This window comes from Phascolarctos cinereus, unplaced genomic scaffold (genome assembly GCF_003287225.1).
Source record: "Phascolarctos cinereus isolate Bilbo 61053 unplaced genomic scaffold, phaCin_HiC Scaffold_9;HRSCAF=440, whole genome shotgun sequence".
Classification (NCBI taxonomy): Eukaryota; Metazoa; Chordata; class Mammalia; order Diprotodontia; family Phascolarctidae; genus Phascolarctos; species Phascolarctos cinereus.
The window spans coordinates 144714248-144724696 of NW_027556402.1; the positions used below are offsets into that span (position 1 = coordinate 144714248).

Here is a 10449-nt window from a genome sequence, read left to right on the forward strand (position 1 = left end):
TCAATTGTTTAACTATTAAGCAAATCAGAAAGGGCTCATGCTATGCTTTTAGGAATGTAGAACCCCAGAGTACTTTGAAACTGGGATAATCAGCCCTGGGGACCAATTATGAATTGGTTGGGTAGAGCTCAAAGGGGGTGCTACATTATAGCAAAATGTCAAATTATTATGTTTTTTTTTACTTTCTCACACTATTTCTTTAGTTCAAAAGTATACCTGAAGACAATATACCTCTTTAATTTGGCTTGTAATCTACTAAAATCATTAACATTTCTATTTGTTCTTGGTAGGTAACTTCATCAGCATATTATGGTATTGAGTTAAATTATTTGGAACAAGGAAAAATTTTTGTAAGTTTCTTTGTCTTATAATTACATTGCAAATGTGTTCATTTGTATTCATATTTAAAGAAAATTGGCTTTTGTAGTTTCATTCATTTGAAACCGGAGTAATAAGAAATCTATTGTTATGTGGGATTGTCACAGTCTACATTAAACCAAACCAGGGTCTGTATCAAACTAAACTAGGTTAAAAATTTAAACATTAAAAATATTTTTATGAAAGTAATAATTTTTAAATTGATGGATAGGGTTTAAGAGATTTGAATATTTCTGTTCTGCCTTTTTTAACACCTTTGGCAGGAATTTTTTTTCCTTAAGTTCCCTAAATCTTTTATTTATGAAAGGCACCCTAAAAATTCAGTTAGTGTTCCATGTGCTGTTCTTATTAATTCTTCATTAACATTAAATCACCAATATCTGAGTCATTGCTAAATCATATTGATGTTTCCTAAGCAGTTTCTCTTGAGTTCATTCCTTTCTTTTCATCACCACTGATGACCTCAGCTCATCACTTCACACCTGGACTACTGCAATAGCTTCCTAACTTCTAATCTTTCCCACCCTCCTTCCTCATCTTATCCATCAGTAAAACACGAGTAATAAATATTGCTGTGACACTGCTTTCATCATGTTACTGATGAGAGATCCCCATGTAGAAAGCTTCAGCTTTCAATACTCATCATTCGTCTGTTCCCCAAAGAACCTTCCTAGCTTTATTTCCCTCTGCTCTCCCACATGAATCCTCCATTTATGTAAACTCGTCAACTCACTTTCACCCAAGTACACCTTGCTCTTTAATGTCTCTATATTTTTTTATTGTCCCCTTTTCCTGATCCTAGATGCTGCCCTCCTAGTTAAATCCTAACCAGACTTCAATTATAGAAAGAACAATGATTCTCAATTCAGAGGAACTTGGGTTAAAATCCCAGCACTGAAGGTAACTAGTTTTATAACCCTTAAACCCTCTGGGCTTCAGTTTCTTCATATGTAAAATGAAGGGGTTGGACCTAATTACCTTTGAGGTCTCTTTCAGTTTGAGAGGTATGATCCCACCTCTTCTATGATACTTCCTTTTGACTACACCAGCCTGTCAAGTGTTGTTTCTCTTTACAATACTTACCTACACCACACATAGGACATCTAGACATGTACTACCTTTTGGTGTTGCCTATCTTCATACATATAAACTTGTCTCCCAACTAGGTAATAATTTCTTTTTTTTTTTTTTACTAAGTGCTCATTTCCCATTTACTTTTTCCTTTTTGAAAAGTACAGAAAAATCTAGCTACTAAATATTTCCCTTGAGATAGGTTGTAATTTCTCAAGAACAAGGGCTGTACGGCCTTGAACAAGTCACAACCTCCCTGGACTTCAGTTTCCTAATCTGTAGAATGGGCTCAAAATTTCCTTCCAGTTCTACAGCTTATAATGTCTTTTGTATCTTCTACCTAATCTAATACAACAATTTGTGCATAATAGGTGCTTGGTAAATATACATGCTTATTTAGAAGAATTGACCAATCTGTTCTTTTAAAGAAGTGTGTATATTAGAAATATTTATCAAAAACTTTTACCAGGTATTTCTAATAATAAATTCCAAATAAGGAAGCTAGAATTAGATAGTTCTCTTTAGAGTTATGGGTTATTACTAGAAAAGCCAAGATTCGAGATTATGACAATTTTAAGAGTCCATCGAATGACACCCTCATGAAATGAGTTAGAAGATGGACCTTGAAAAGAAAGTTTATGTACCATCATAGTCATAATTATTATCTTATTAGCCTTCAGTCTGATTCCATTATTATCATAGAACTATTAACTTTCAGAGCTGGAAGGGACCACAGAGATAATTCAATTCAATTAATAACTGAAAGATGAATCCCCGCTAAAACATCTCTGAGAAGCTTTCATTTAATGTCTCCATGAAGACATTGAATGAAGTAGGACCTAAGGTATCATGAGAGAGCCCATTCAGATAGTTTTCATTTTTCTTTATTTTTGGCCTATTCCTTTGATTTCACTGGAATAGAGAACTTTTAGGGAAGAAACTTCACCTGTCAATGCAGATGGGCAACTGTTTGACTCCTTCTAGCCTCAGCAATTTGCCTTGCGACACCAAAAGGTTAAGTGGCTTGCTCAGTGTCACACAGATGTTATGTGTCAAGTGCTACTTGACCCCAAATCTTCTTGACTCCAAGGCTGGCTATCTACACTGCTGGACTGCTTTCCCATACACATGTCCGTACTGATTTCCTGATATGTGCTCTCTTTCTTACATCAAGCTAAAAATCTATCTTTCTGTCGATTCCACTTGTTATTTCTAATTCTACCCTTTGGGCCAAGTAAAACGAATATAATCATTTCTCCATATGAAAAAAATCTTTAAACATGTGAAAACTGCCATCAAACTCCTTGATGGTGGGGATGATTTTTTTTTCCTTTTTTTCATATTCCAAGTGGCTAGCATAGTGTCTGGCACACAGTAGGCACTTAGTAATATTGACTGATAGAGGTCCTTCTACCCCAAGTATTCCTTTCTCCAGTCTAAACATTCCTTCAAGGGGCAGCTAGGTGGCCCAGTGGATAGAGCACCAGCTCTGGATTCAAGAGGACGTGAGTTCAAAACTGATCTCAGACACATAACACTTACTAGCTGTGTGACCCTGGGCAAGTCACTTAACCCTATTGCCTAGCCAAAAAAAAGAAAATTAAACATTCCTTCAATAAATCTTTATAGGGTATGGTTTTTTTATTTTGTTTTGTTGCCAAAGATGTTTGAATTTTATTCAGGGATAAGGAGCTTAACTTCCCATATAGGCCACTTAGCTATTCTCTGTTTCATGACCTAGGATTTCATTCATAGCCTTGGCCAGCAGGAATATAACTATAATGTTGAGATCCCCTAAAAATGTTTGCAGATGCTTTCACATTAATACTACCCAGGTGATAGATTTCACTATCCTGGTCTCTCTCTTCTGGATGTGCTCAAGCCTGCAAACATCTTGTCTAAGGTCTTTCTCACCTCTAAAATCATCTGATTTTTATGATTTTATGATCCTATGATACTCAGAGTAGGAAATTATATTCCAAGGCAGTCTGTTCCTCAGACATCTGGGCCGACTATTGTAGTGGTTTCTTGGTGGTCTGGATCCCTTTGCTAAAAACTTGGAGTACAACAAGCAGTTTTACCATTATCAGCCATAGGCCTTCTGTTTGTGGAGTCAGATAATACTGCTTTATCCTTCCTGGAGCATGGCCAGTATGTGCTGTTAATCAGGCAAGTGCTGGGATAGGGGAAACGAAATAGTTCTTGTGAGGAGAAGGACTGGTGTCCAAATTGTAAACCAAGAAAACTTAGACCAAAATGCTATATTGGGTCTGTTTCCCAATATAATTTGATTCCATTGTTATCACAAAATAATAAATGTTCGGAGTCAGAAGGGGCCTCAGAGACAATCTAGTTGAATTGACATCTAAAACATGAAATACCTGTAAAACATCCCTGAAAAACTTTTGCATAATGTCTTCGTAAAGACATTGAATAAAGTAGAATGTAAGATATCTTTGGAGAACCAAGGGTCAGCCATGAGTGAGAATACTGCCTGCTGGTTTGGTTATTTAGTACAGGAATTAGGAGGCAAGATGTGGCACTGTAGGAGTGATCATTTGTCTGATTACCATTCTCCCAAAGTTTCTTCCACGGTAGCTGCTTGCATGCCTTGCCCCAAGTCAGAACCAGTCAAAGTGACGTTAGATTGGGTCCATGGTATACCCTTCTGATTCAACTATATCAGTCCAGAGACATGGGTGGAATGTGAAAAAAAAAAAAAGAGGACTCATCAGTGGAATGCAGTATATAATTGCATATAGTAGGAGTTTACCAAATGTTTATTAAATTGGACTGTTATTGAATTGTATTAATATAAATTTTGGAAAATATGTTCCATATATAATGGTCTCAAACATTTCATAGGATTGGTTAACATGATGTCTCCCTTTCTGAAAATGCCCATCCTTGCTGCTGTTGTCTCCCATTTAAATCCTGACAATTTGTCCTCCACTCTTAGGGGCTCACTATATTGGTCTTGCACTTAATACAAATATCCAATCAACTTTAGGCCTACTTCGGCTCAGACCTCTTGAACTCAAGGACCCACCAATGTCAGCCTCCCCCAGTTGCAGGGATTACAAGTGTGTGTAATCAGGGCAACTAAGTGGTGCACTGGCCCTGAATTCAGGAAAACCTGAGTTCAAATCCAGCCTCAGACACATAATACTTACTAGCTGTGTGACCCTGGGCAAGTCACTTAACCCCATTGCCTAGCCAAAAAAACAAACAAATAAACAAAAAAAGACAAGTGTGTGTAATCCCTGGCTGCTGTCAGGATGTTAAGGTCTAACTCATGTCTCACTTCTACGAAAACACACAGCATTTGTACAATACATTGCATATCATAATAACAATAAATTTCCATAGGAGTTTCAAAGCACTTTCAGTGAGTCCTCAATAAATATTGATTGAGTGAGTGAAATAGATAGGAATAGAATGGATAATTATCAGTCTTGCATGTGGTACCACTGTAATAGCACTCATCATTCTTTCCATTTGTGTGGTTTTGTAAATTCTCGGTGGTATAGAGATTTCAGGGGATTGGTAGCATGGTGCCAGATTATCAGTTTCTCCATCTCTAAGAGATTTGACCTATGGACTTCTACAATGTAAGAGCAAGAATAAACTTGAAAGTCATCTAGCCTTGATCTTTACTTTACAAGAGGCAATCTGAGGCCCAGAGAGGTAAAGTGACCTTTCTCAGTGGAATAGATTGTTGATGGCATCAGCAATGGGTGACACTTGAAGCATCAGTACATCAAGGTAAAAACTGTAGTGAAGAAAGAGCAAGATCATAGTTAAAGAGTCAGTAAGAGGAGCCGGCACATAAGGGAGGTAAAAATCAGAGAATATTTAGACTCATTGTGCTGGCCCATAGAGATTCACCATAAGTGCTATAGCAGAGGAATCATAATAATTCGTTCAGTATTGTTTAAGTAGGTACATAGACTATTACAATAGAAACCAGGAACATTTAATGTTATGGAAACCAAAGGAGAAGAGAATGTTTTAAAAAAAAGATTGGACAAATTTAACCTTTGCAGTATTAGAACCTTAACAATGAAGCATATTTATCTAGTCTGAATTTCTTAAATAAATAAGGTATTACTGACTGAATTGATAGGAGATAGTTTAGGTTTTCAGTGACTTTCATTCCTTTAAAAAAGCATTTATAATTTTAGGGCTTGGTAGAAAAAATGAAGAAACCAAGTGATGTACATTTCAGGCTGGTAAGAAAATACTTTTCTTCTGAAATTATCTTTCAAACATTTTTAGACTATATATATGGATATATATGTTTATATGTATACACATGTGTGTATATGTATATGTGTGTATATGTGCATGTATATACATACACACAGTATCCCTAAAAAGAACCTCACATTTAGAACCCCGATTATGCTAAGTTCTTACCAAGTTCATAGATGTCTTAGAACCATGGCCGGGAGTAAGGGCAAACCTGCAGGCAGCAAGTTGAGTCAGCACTACATCAAGGGAGAGCACCAAGCTACTCTGCATTAATTGGCATCTGCATTAATGTCTCTTAGTTATAGAGAGGTTGTAGTGGTAAAGAACCACCCTTGAAGTCAGGAAGACCTGCGTTCAAGCCCCAATTCTGACACATACTAGATGTATGACCCTGGGCAAGTCACTTACTTTGTCAGTATTCTAGTTTTTTTAAAGACTTTAAGTTGTAGAGAAGGTACCTGCCTTCATTGATATAGAGAGTTTCCTCACCTGGGAATTCCCATACTGAAAAAAATTACAGGTCTAGCAGTCCTTAAGCCCTTTCTTATGCATATTTGAGGGTTGGTGTGGACTAAGAGATTTAAAGAATAAGAAAAATAAAGTTTACTGTGGGTAGCAATAGGCTGGTCCATATTGTATGTTTTTACAGCTGTCTTGGTTGCATATAGAGTGTGATTCACACCCAAGTAAGCATTTGTGGTTGAGAATTGTCAGGTTCCTAAATGAGCTCCCTAATGAGCATTTATGTGTGTCTGTCTTGGGAAAGCAGTCAGAGGAAGCATATGTGTGCGTGTGTGTGTGTGTGTGTGTGTGTTTTCCCTCTCCTTAAGGATCTTCTGTTACTTAGGGGTCAGTTAACCTGTGATATTTGCAACATGTGACAATAAGTCCTTCCTGGTGTAACTTAGACTACATCTCAGCACCTGTCTTAAACTTTTCCCTATGAACCCTAGGGCATGTTTGGGAGTCATAGACCCAACTGGATATTACAGTGGGGAAAGATATTGCAGGTTCAAAAAAGAATGAAACATTTCAAATGTTTTAATTTTACTTTTTAGTTTGTCTTGGAATTGTTTCTGGCATTAAATTATTTCTGTGAACAAACATTCCTTTCATCATTTTCCACGTGGAGCACGTGTAGTGTTCCATGCAATACATTCCCTGAAGCGGCATGGCTTTTTCTCTTCTAAATGTAAAGACATTGTCTTTTGGAATTTTTATCACTGAGTAAAGTTCATAGAATTTTTTTTAACTAAGAAAGGAAGTGTTCTCAGGTATAAGATTAGACATCGTCACCTTGGCAAATTTGGACCCGGCCGTTCTTCTGGAGGCCTTTCTTGTACTCTAGCCAAACCACCCTGGGTCCTTATAGCACTCAACTGCCATGCTATGCACCAAAATAACTACATCTCTGTCTGCTTTTTCTTTCTAGGTTAGTGAAGGAGCTGAGTGTATTTTTATTCCCACAAAAATCTTTCTAATGGAAGCACCCATTATATCCCAGCAAATGGCTATAGGGCTGGTGAACATTTATCCCACAAAGGGCACAATTAAGGAGCACCTCATCAAAAAGCAAGCTTGGAATAACTACAAAGCCAGGGTTGTCACTCAGCAACTAAAGAGAAAGGCCAGGATAACCTCATCCTAAATTTCTTTTTAAAGAATATTAGCAGTGATGCCGAGAAGACTTTAGATTTAATTAGAGGAGGGAGAAAATGCTAGTGACTCTTGAAGAGACAGGACATACTCCTAAATGGTTGCAGGCGTAGAAGCAATTTACACCTGTTTAGTGTATCAGGGAAGGTAATGATGCCATTTCTTTGCTGACTTGAAACTATCACAAAGGTCTTCTCTGCCCGTTGAGAAAAGGAAATTCATGCACATTCGTGAAAATGCAATCAATTTGAATGACAGTAAGACTGAGTTCAAATTCTTCATGTAAATATATGCATATGCTGGGTTCACATATTAAACAATATATTGCTACTGTCTGTTTAATATTGATGTTGTACTTTGTGTCACATGCTTCAAAACACTGTGACAGCCTCAAGCAATAAAGAAGGGAAAAAAACTGAGAGAACCGTATGCAGTGCAAAAGAGCACTGTATGAAGCACTCAGAAACATCAAACTAACTTTGTTGTTGTTTTTGTTTGTTTGTTTTGCCTTGCTAAAGACTGCAGCTTGGCTAAAAATTTCATCTTTATGTTTTACGCTTATTTGGTTGTTTTGTTGATGGCTATTGCTCTTAAAATAAATACTGTTTTTAAAAAAAAATAAGTGTCCTATGATGAATGTGTTGAAAGTTTTTTTAAATTGATGAAAATTTAAAAAAAACCCAACATTTCATAGTGAGAATTCTCAGGCTATACACACATACATACATATGTATATGTGTGTAGGTATATATACGCACACATGCATACATACATACACACACACAAGAAAGAGTTATTCTTGTCCTTTGTTAATTGAAAAATAAATTCCTTGGCCTCTCAATGAAGGAAAGAAATATGTATTTATGTAGCACTGTGCTAAGTGCTTTTTATAGATATCATCTCATTTGCTCCTCACAACAACCCTAAGAGGCAGGTGCTGTTACTATCCCTATTTTACGGTTGAGAAAAGAGAGGCAGAGGCTTATTGACTTGCCCAGGGTCATACAGCTAATTAGTGTCTGATGCTGGATTTTACCTTGAGTCTTCCTGTTTTCAGACCCAGCACTCTATCTACTGTTTCACCAGCTGCCACCTAATCCAAATGATTGAAAGCCTGTTGGTAGTTTTTATTTCTATGGTGAGTAGAAAATGAAACTGCTGGCAGAAGTTATCTCCCTTATTCTGACTTTTGCTTGCTTTTCATTTCCTTTTTTGTACCTTCCTCTGACAGACCATGGCCATGCAAATAATTAAACTCCAATAAGCTCAGTTGATAGTCAACAAATGGACACCTATTGGAATTTAGAGATGTTAGCTGAAGAGAGATGATGTGTTACTAGACACTGAAAAGCCTCTGATGACATTTTATTATAAGTCATGCAGCTTTTGATATCAGTTCAGGGCATAACTTTTCTCCACAAAAAAGCATCAACCTTGGGAAAGTAGTGGCATCCAAGAGCCAGGAACAATTATGGTGTTACTGATGAATGGAGCTTAGAAGTTGCCTGCAGTAGATACACAGGAGGAGTTCCTGCCAGGACCTAGTTTCTTAGAAGCCAGAGAGCAGCATTTGAAGGTAATAAAGGCGGCCAAGACAAAACCAGCCCAGAAATTCTGAGGGGAGTTGCCCTCATAAGTTGTCAGTGTGGTATCTCTAAGATCATAACCAGAAATAGACATTCTTATGGGGCTTGGAAACCACACTTAGGGGTAGCCAGTGCCTAAAGCCAAATGAAGAATAAAATGGTATAACAGGGCCACATCTAGGCATGAAAAGAGGGTAGTGTGGTTGTAGCAGATTGCTTAAATAAAGGCCAACCTTCTCAATTTTATGGTACAGGCCAAAGTCCACCGAACTTCAAGTGCTAAAAATCTTTTCCATGCTAGCATCAATTTCATATCAACAAATACCTTTGGTTAAGGCATTTGTAAAAAAAAAATGTTGTGGAGAGAAAGAAACCTTATCTCTAATTGCCATACTCGTCTCCCTTGCACAGCATTAAGTTTGGACCAGAATCACACAACTTTTTGTTTTCTAAATTCTGAAACCTTTCTCCAATTAAAGGAGAAAATCTTGGAGAGCATCTAGATGGTCTTTGCTAGAGATGACACTTCAACAATGAACCACATTTATTTGGTCTTAAGTCTTAGCTGAATTTATGAAAGGTATAGCTTAGCTTTCTAACGAATTTAGGCAACTTAAAACTTAATTATAATTTTAGGCCTTGACAGAAGTAATAAACAAGTCACACAGTCTAGCTTGATAAAATGTCTGCTTCCCCAGAAATTGCTCCATTAGTGCTTAAGCAAGGTCAACTCATACTGATAAGTGGAACAATGACAAGGAAAGGGCGTGGCAGCCAAGCATCCAGAATGCTTTGTCCCCCAGGCTTACGTGTTCTCAGTAGGCTTTAGTTTATGTCCAAGATGACTGATGAATAAGCCTAGAGGTACTGGCTAGTGGTAATGGTTTGTTTTTATAAAAGCATTTTTAAAAACCATTAGCCATTCTAGGATGCCTGTTAATTGTCATGTTTTCCTAGGGTTGGTCCATTTAATTGGTTTGAAAAATAACAGTACAAGATGATAAATGTTGAGTCTATGACAGATACAAAAGTTAACTTCTTGTAGCTTCACCATTTATGTGACAGCTTCTTCCCCAGGTTTTTAGAAAATTAATCCTTGACACAAAATGTTTTAGGGGTGTTTACCCATTTAGTCATGTCTGAATAATAAGTTGTTCCATTATACAACGTTCCTCCTTTGTGACATAGTTTTTAGTATGCCAGTCATGCTAAGGCTCAGGTTAGTGAAACCGTATTTAATGAAATTTTGATAAGAGAAGCCAGCGTAGTTTCAGTTTCTTTTAGGAATGAATTGGTCCTGGGGACTGAGAAACTTCACATTTCCTAAGTAGATTAAAAGAAATTCTTTCACCTTGATAAGAAGAATGCAAATAATACAGTTGGTTCTATTTGGAAGCTGGGCAGTGTCTAAGTTATAGTACAGAGACCATTTCCCAGAGAAAATTCTATAGCTAAACATAAACATAAACCTCACATAACACAAATGGCTCCAGTGCATTGGAAT

General features: G+C 37.0%; 1 long non-coding RNA gene across 2 annotated transcripts; it reads left to right on the forward strand.

Annotated features, from left to right (window-relative positions):
- Positions 1–290: 290 nt before the first annotated feature.
- On the forward strand, positions 291–7934 carry LOC110200162 (uncharacterized). Of its 2 annotated transcripts, none has more exons than XR_013483934.1 (3): positions 291–350; positions 5634–5681; positions 7136–7934. It is a non-coding gene; the product is annotated as an uncharacterized LOC110200162 (long non-coding RNA). The 2 variants fall into 2 exon arrangements; XR_013483933.1 differs by lacking the exon at positions 291–350 and adding an exon at positions 546–1278.
- Positions 7935–10449: the final 2515 nt, after the last annotated feature.